Source organism: Salmo salar, chromosome ssa15, assembly GCF_905237065.1.
Source record: "Salmo salar chromosome ssa15, Ssal_v3.1, whole genome shotgun sequence".
NCBI classification, from domain to species: Eukaryota; Metazoa; Chordata; class Actinopteri; order Salmoniformes; family Salmonidae; genus Salmo; species Salmo salar.
The window spans coordinates 95,197,627-95,205,962 of record NC_059456.1 but is presented as its reverse complement, the minus strand read 5'-3'; positions in this window follow the sequence as shown (position 1 = coordinate 95,205,962).

The following is an 8,336-nucleotide window of genomic DNA, read 5'->3' as shown; positions in this document are numbered from 1 at the left end:
CATATCTATCTACCCACTCTGACTCTACCTAGACCTCTGGCACCTTATGCACCTACTGCAGGTCTGTGCAGCTGCTGGCCCAGACAGCAACAGACCTGGATTTCATTCAAATACATTAGCTAGGCGTTTGACTGAGCCTCCCTGGTGTGCCAGATGGTCCAACAACAACGGCCACTTATACCCTGATCTGCACAGCAACTGTACTTTCATAATGTAGGGGAGACATCTTTGCATCCATAGTTCTGTCTATATATTCGAGTGGTTGCATTTCTCTAGCGGCAATCCTCAGCTTTTACTGAAACATTAGTGGGGAGAACGTGTTCTTATTGTTTCAACTTCTGGTTGCCGCTTTAAAGATGAAACCATATGGAGAATGAGTAGGTGTATTACATTCATCCTACATATTTGAAAACCTCCCACACCTAAAACATGAAACCACATTTGTTGCACAACGAGTGAGTAAATTGCGGTGATATATCTTATGAAAGACTGTTTGCCATATGTTCTTATCATGGCAGTATGACATCTGTGTGTTACGAACAGTAATCCAATCAACAGAAGAAGGAAGAAGCTGTCTGTTATAGATGTCAGCTGTCACTTACAGAGGAAAGGCTTTGAGAAAAAGTTATCAATCTGATGCGTTGTAGTGTGTGTGTGGGCATCTTTATGTGTTTGTGTGTGCCGGGAGGGGCTCTTAGGAAAACCTTGGGTCATCATTCAGTGTGCTGTATTGTGTGTGGGCGTTGTTATGTGTCCTGTCCCCTCTCTCTGTCTTCTCTACACATATACACTATATATACAAAAGTATGTGGACACTGCTTCAAATTAGTGGATTTGGTTATTTCAGCCACACCCTTTGGTGACAGCACACTGCCATGCAATCTCCATAGACAAACATTGGCAGTAGAATGGCCTAACTGAAGAGCTCAGTGACTTTCAACGTGGCACCGTCATAGGATGCCACCTTTCCAAAAAGTCAGTTGGTCAAATCGCATACACACACAGGGTTGAATGTCATTAAGAAAATATTTTTGTAATCCAAGAAGTAATCATCTAGTTTTTCAAAAGTATCTGATTAAAATATTTTTGCTGGTAACTTAACTGATTACGGTTACAGTTTCTTTTATCAGTTACGCCCCAACCCTGCACACGCGCACACACACACACACACAATTGATTTCCTGGGTGTACTGAACTAGATAGTATTAGTAGCTGGTTATCTTACCCATGATTTTGCACAACGATTTAAGTCAATAATTCCTTGTTTTAGTCAAAGTACAGTATGATATATTTGGGCTTGTGAAAAATCCGAACTGCCCACTTTGTGCAAATCCCTGTGTCCTTTCCTATGATATTCAAATTATTTTCAGCCTACATTTCATTTCAGGGCTGGGTTTAATTTTAATCTTACCACCCACCATCATGACATTGTTTATTAATCAGAAACAGCTGCAAAGTTAGTCCTCTTCGCAACTGAGATGAGCTAAACAGTCTTGTGTCCACTTGGCCGTCTATGCCATGGAGCAAGTTAAAATAGCAAATTTATGTTTTTTGCACTTCCACTTTTTACATGATCCATTGGATTATTTGTCAATTTTCACTTTTTTTGTAGCTAGTGTGTATGAAAAAATATATGTATGACCATTTTATAAACAGTATAATTGCATATGATAGCATTTTGATAGACCTGCTAAGCTTTGATATTTGTTACTGACTATCAATGTGCAATTATGAGATAGTTATTGAGAGATCTCTTAATAACTAAAAAGATTCATGGTTGCTATCAAAGTCATTCAAAAGGGTAGGTTTATTAACAGAACCAATCAAAAGTTAGACTAAGTCAGTGGCACAAAATATCTCCTTCTAAAGTGGATATTCGGTTGCGTTGACAACCAAACAAAATTCAACATCACTTTTGCAATACAGTAAATAGCCTATTAACTTGTCGACAAGTTAACACATATGTTGGATTCACGTCTCCAACTAAATCAAAAATAATATCTAACAAGAAATCTAACAATTCCCCAACAGCTACCTAGTCCACACAAATCTAAAAGGGTGAATAAGAATATGTACATATAAATATATGGATGAGCGATGGCCGAGTGTGAGATATATATATATATATATATATAACACACTGTACATTATACCATCTATTGCACCTTGCCTATGCCGCTCGGCCATCACTCATATGAGATGAGTAATGTAAAATATGATCACTTGCACTCTGCAATTGAAATGTGATCTCAACTACAATCCAGTTAATTTGGTTGTGCTATTAATATAAAGTACTGTGATAACACATTAAGTTGTCTAAATACAAAATATCTGACATTGTATTCCCATTTGAACTTTGTTCTGCTTTTAAATGGTTGAAAGTGCAGTGATAACACATTTTGATGACAACTATACCAGAAATCAGACATGGTTTTTCCATTGGAATTTGGTTGTGCGTTTAGATGGTTGAAGCATAACACACTGGGAATTCAACAAACTTCTGTCTGTCTTTTTGAGTGGGTGAATAAAGGTTGGAATCTGATTGATCAACGTTTCAACCAAAAATTACCCACATTTCCACGTTAAGATGACATGATGGGCCCAGTGGATATGATGTTGTCAAATGTACTTTTAACAATGGCAATGTTGCCATTAGCTAGAAAAGTTTGTCAAAGTTAGTCTCCCTCTAGTCTTCTACTCATCTAACTGCAAGCAGCTCCTCTCCTCCTTTCCTTTCCTTTCCCCTCCTCTCCTCCTTTCCTCTCATCTCCTCTGTAGGTGTCCCTTCTCCCTCTAGTCTTCTACCCATCTACCTGCAGGCCCAGCTCCCCTCCTCTCCTCCTTTCCTCTCATCTCCTCTGTAGGTGTCCCTTCTCCCTCTAGTCTTCTACCCATCTACCTGCAGGCCCAGCTCCCCTCCTCTCCTCCTTTCCTCTCATCTCCTCTGTAGGTGTCCCTTCTCCCTCTAGTCTTCTACCCATCTACCTGCAGGCCATCCTATCTCTTCATTTTGTTTATCTTAGTGCTAGCTGGTCCATCAGGTGTTGTGAAACGTTAAATTAACCAACCAATGTGTCCAAGCCCCCTGAGCCCCGGGCATAATGCCGTAACGACTCAGGAAAGCACGCACCTGAAGTCGGTATCCACTTGAAATGCAGGAAATGGTGGCTGCTCTCGTTAATTGATGCTCCACAGCTAATGGGACTGTGACAGGTTTTGAGACGTTGGCTGTTGTTTCGGGCTCTGGGTCTGTGACTTTGCTAGCTGTATTCTTTACTGCTCATTACCGCGGTAAGAGTTAAGAGCTGGTGATATAATATTACTCAGCTCAGCTCCCATGCATCAAGCAACCCTCTGTGTGTGTCTTGTGGACTGGTGCCCCACCCCAACCAGACCCCTCTTCCAAATGCTCATCAGGAAGATGGATTTTCAGTGGAAATTGATGGGCATGACAGGGATCATGGTGGTTCAGGAAATAACAGAGACAGAGATTGTAAAACACTAAACCCTTCCAGATTGAATTATGCACCTACTGATTGCATAGGAGCGGTCTGGAAGAAAATGAACAAATTCATTTTTTGTGTAATTCCCCTTTAATTGTGCATCTGGCCCTTTAATTGCGAGTCCAGCGAGTGAGGAAAGTACCTTCTAATGTGCCGGTCTAGCGATGGTTCTCTACTGCTGCTGCTCATTTCATGGCAAAGTTTGCAAATAACAAATAATAGATACAAATTCTATACTTACTCATGATATACTTCTGCCAGGTAAGCCTACTTTGCAGTTAACATTTAACTGAGAAGGTTTTGGGGAAAGTACTTCTGTCAACCCACAAGATGGTTATCACATCAACTGGCTACACACGGAGTGATAGACAAACACGCTCACCACACAGACAGAAAGGGGAAATATTGGGGTGGGATAATGTCAATGTTGCGTTGGTTGGATAGTAGCTGGGAGCTTGTGGTGTCTGACACTTGTGAGATTTGTTTATGACAGTTTGCGATGGAACACATGAAAAATGACATGTACTTTCGGAATTGTTTGGCGAGCTAGTCATAAGTGGGCTGCAAGCTACTGGTAGCTCCGATCAACTTGTTAGAGACCCCTGCTGTAGATTGTAGGCAGAGCAACACAGAGCTCAGTGGGCTCCTCTACCAACTGTAGGCAGGGTACCTGGCAGAGCAACACAGAGCTCAGTGGGCTCCTCTACCAACTGTAGGCAGGGTACCTGGCAGAGCAACACAGAGCTCAGTGGGCTCCTCTACCAACTGTAGGCAGGGTACCTGGCAGAGCAACACAGAGCTCAGTGGGCTCCTCTACCAACTGTAGGCAGGGTACCTGGCAGAGCAACACAGAGCTCAGTGGGCTCCTCTACCAACTGTAGGCAGGGTACCTGGCAGAGCAACACAGAGCTCAGTGGGCTCCTCTACCAACTGTAGGCAGGGTACCTGGCAGAGCAACACAGAGCTCAGTGGGCTCCTCTACCAACTGTAGGCAGGGTACCTGGCAGAGCAACACAGAGCTCAGTGGGCTCCTCTACCAACTGTAGGCAGGGTACCTGGCAGAGCAACACAGAGCTCAGTGGGCTCCTCTACCAACTGTAGGCAGGGTACCTGGCAGAGCAACACAGAGCTCAGTGTGCTCCTCTACCAACTGTAGGCAGGGTCCCTGGCAGAGCAACACAGAGCTCAGTGGGCTCCTCTACCAACTGTAGGCAGGGTACCTGGCAGAGCAACACAGAGCTCAGTGTGCTCCTCTACCAACTGTAGGCAGGGTACCTGGCAGAGCAACACAGAGCTCAGTGGGCTCCTCTACCAACTGTAGGCAGGGTACCTGGCAGAGCAACACAGAGCTCAGTGGGCTCCTCTACCAACTGTAGGCAGGGTACCTGGCAGAGCAACACAGAGCTCAGTGGGCTCCTCTACCAACTGTAGGCAGGGTACCTGGCAGAGCAACACAGAGCTCAGTGTGCTCCTCTACCAGCTGGCTCCTCTACCAGCTGGCTCCTCTAACAGCAGGCTCCTCTAACAGCTGGCTCCTCTAACAGCTGGCTCCTCTAACAGGTGGCTCCTCTAACAGCTGGCTTCTCTACCAGCTAGCTCCTCCTCCAGCTGGCTCCTCTACCAGCTGGCTCCTCTACCAGCTGGCTCCTCTAACAGCTAGCTCCTCTAACAGGTGGCTCCTCTAACAGCTGGCTCCTCTAACAGCTGGCTCCTCTACCAGCTGGCTCCTCTTCCAGCTGGCTCCCCTAACAGCTGGCTCCTCTACCAGCTGGCTCCTCTAACATCTGGCTCCTCTTCCAGCTGGCTCCTCTTCCAGCTGGCTCCTCTTCCAGCTGGCTCCCCTAACAGGTGGCTCCTCTAACAGGTGGCTCCTCTAACAGCTGGCTCCTCTAACAGGTGGCTCCTCTAACAGCTGGCTCCTCTAACAGGTGGCTCCTCTAACAGCTGGCTTCTCTACCAGCTAGCTCCTCCTCCAGCTGGCTCCTCTAACAGCTGGCTTATCTACCAGCTAGCTCCTCCTCCAGCTAGCTCCTCTAACAGGTGGCTCCTCTAACAGCTGGCTTCTCTACCAGCTAGCTCCTCCTCCAGCTGGCTCCTCTAACAGCTGGCTTATCTACCAGCTAGCTCCTCCTCCAGCTAGCTCCTCTAACAGGTGGCTCCTCTAACAGCTAGCAACTACCAGCTGGCTCCTCTAACAGGTGGCTCCTCTAACAGCTTGCTCCTCTAACAGGTAGCTCCTCTACCAGCTGGCTCCTCTAACAGCTGGCTCCTCCAACAGGTGGCTCCTCTACCAGCTGGCTCCTCTAACAGCTTGCTCCTCTACCAGCTGGCTCCTCTAACAGCTGACTCCTCTACCAGCTGGCTCCTCTAACAGGTGGCTCCTCTACCAGCTGGCTCCTCTAACAGCTGGCTCTTCTAACAGGTGGCTCCTCTAACAGCTGGCTCGTCTAACAGCTTGCTCCTCTACCAGCTGGCTCCTCTAACAGCTGACTCCTCTAACAGGTGGCTCCTCTAACAGGTGGCTCCTCTACCAGCTGGCTCCTCTAACAGCTGACTCCTCTACCACCTGGCTCCTCTACCAGCTAGCTCCTCTAACAGCTGGCTCCTCTAACAGCTGGCTCCTCTAACAGCTGGCTCCTCTAACAGCTAGCACCTCTACCAGCTGGCTCCTCTAACAGCTGACTCCTCTACCAGCTGGCTCCTCTTACAGGTGGCTCCTCTACCAGCTGGCTCCTCTAACAGCTGGCTCTTCTAACAGGTGGCTCTTCTAACAGCTGGCTCCTCTAACAGGTGGCTCCTCTAACAGCTGACTCCTCTATCAGCTGGCTCCTCTAACAGCTGGCTCCTCTACCAGCTGGCTCCTCTAACAGGTTGCTCCTCTAACATGTGGCTCCTCTAACATGTGGCTCCTCTAACAGGTGGCTCCTCTAACAGCTGACTCCTCTTCTAGCTGGCTCCTCTACCAGCTGGCTCCTCTAACAGGTGGCTCCTCTAACAGGTGGCTCCTCTAACAGGTGCCTCCTCTACCAGCTGGCTCCTCTACCAGCTAGCTCCTCTAACAGGTGGCTCCTCTTCCAGCTGGCTCCTCTTCCAGCTGGCTCCTCTACTAGCTAGCTCCTCTACCAGCTGGCTCCTCTAACAGCTGGCTCCTCTAACAGCAGGCTCCTCTACCAGCTAGATCCTCTAACAGGTGGCTCTTCTAACAGCTGGCTCCTCTAACAGGTGGCTCCTCTAACAGCTAGCTCCTCTACCAGCTGGCTCCTCTAACAGCTAGCTCCTCTACCAGCTGGCTCCTCTAACTGCTGGCTCCTCTAACAGCAGGCTCCCCTACCAACTAGCTCCTCTAACAGGTGGCTCTTCTAACAGCTGGCTCCTCTAACAGGTGGCTCCTCTACCAGCTGGCTCCTCTACCAGCTAGTTCCTCTAACAGGTGGCTCCTCTACCAGCTGGCTCCTCTACCAGCTAGCTCCTCTAACAGGTGGCTCCTCTTCCAGCTGGCTCCTCTTCCAGCTGGCTCCTCTACCAGCTGGCTCCTCTACCAGCTGGCTCCTCTAACAGCTGGTTCCTCTAACAGCAGGCTCCTCTAACAGGTGGCTCCTCTTCCAGCTGGCTCCTCTAACAGCTGGCTCCTCTAACAGGTGGCTCCTCTAACAGCTGGCTCCTCTAACAGGTGGCTCCTCTAACAGCTAGCTCCTCTACCAGCTGGCTCCTCTAACAGCTAGCTCCTCTAACAGGTGGCTCCTCTTCCAGCTGGCTCCTCTTCCAGCTGGCTCCTCTTCCAGCTGGCTCCTCTAACAGCTAGCTCCTCTTCCAGCTAGCTCCTCTAACAGGTGGCTCCTCTAACAGGTGGCTCCTCAACCAGCTAGCTCCTCTAACAGGTGGTTCTTCTAACAGCTGTGTCTTCTAACAGCTGGCTCCTCTTCCAGCTGGCTCCTCTAACACCTTGCTCCTCTACCAGCTGGCTCCTCTAACAGCTGACTCCTCTACCAGCTGGCTCCTCTAACAGGTGGCTCCTCTACCAGCTGGCTCCTCTAACAGCTAGCTCCTCTACCAGCTGGCTCCTCTAACAGCTAGCTCCTCTACCAGCTAGCTCCTCTAACAGGTGGCTCCTCTTCCAGCTGGCTCCTCTTCCAGCTGGCTCCTCTTCCTGCTGGCTCCTCTACCAGCTAGCTCCTCTAACAGGTGACTCCTCTAACAGGTGGCTCCTCTACCAGCTCGCTCCTCTAACAGCTGACTCCTCTACCAGCTGGCTCCTCTAACAGGTGGCTCCTCTACCAGCTGGCTCCTCTAACAGGTGGCTCCTCTAACAGCTGTCTCCTCTAACAGGTGGCTCCTCTAACAGGTGGCTCCTCTACCAGCTGGCTCCTCTAACAGGTGGCTCCTCTAACAGCTGGCTCCTCTAACAGGTGGCTCCTCTACCAGCTGGCTACTCTAACAGGTGGCTCCTCTAACAGCTGACTCCTCTATCAGCTGGCTCCTCTATCAGCTGGCTCCTCTACCAGCTGGCTCCTCTAACAGGTGGCTCCTCTAACAGGTGGCTCCTCTAACAGCTGACTCCTCTTCCAGCTGGCTCCTCTACCAGCTGGCTACTCTAACAGGTGGCTCCTCTAACAGGTGGCTCCTCTACCAGCTGGCTCCTCTAACAGCTGGCTCCTCTAACAGCTGGCTCCTCTAACAGGTGGCTCCTCTACCAGCTGGCTCCTCTACCAGCTGGCTCCTCTAACAGCTAGCTCCTCTAACAGGTGGCTCCTCTAACAGCTGGCTCCTCTAACAGGTGGCTCCTCTAACAGGTGGCTCTTCTACCAGCTAGCTCCTCTACCAGATGGCTCCTCT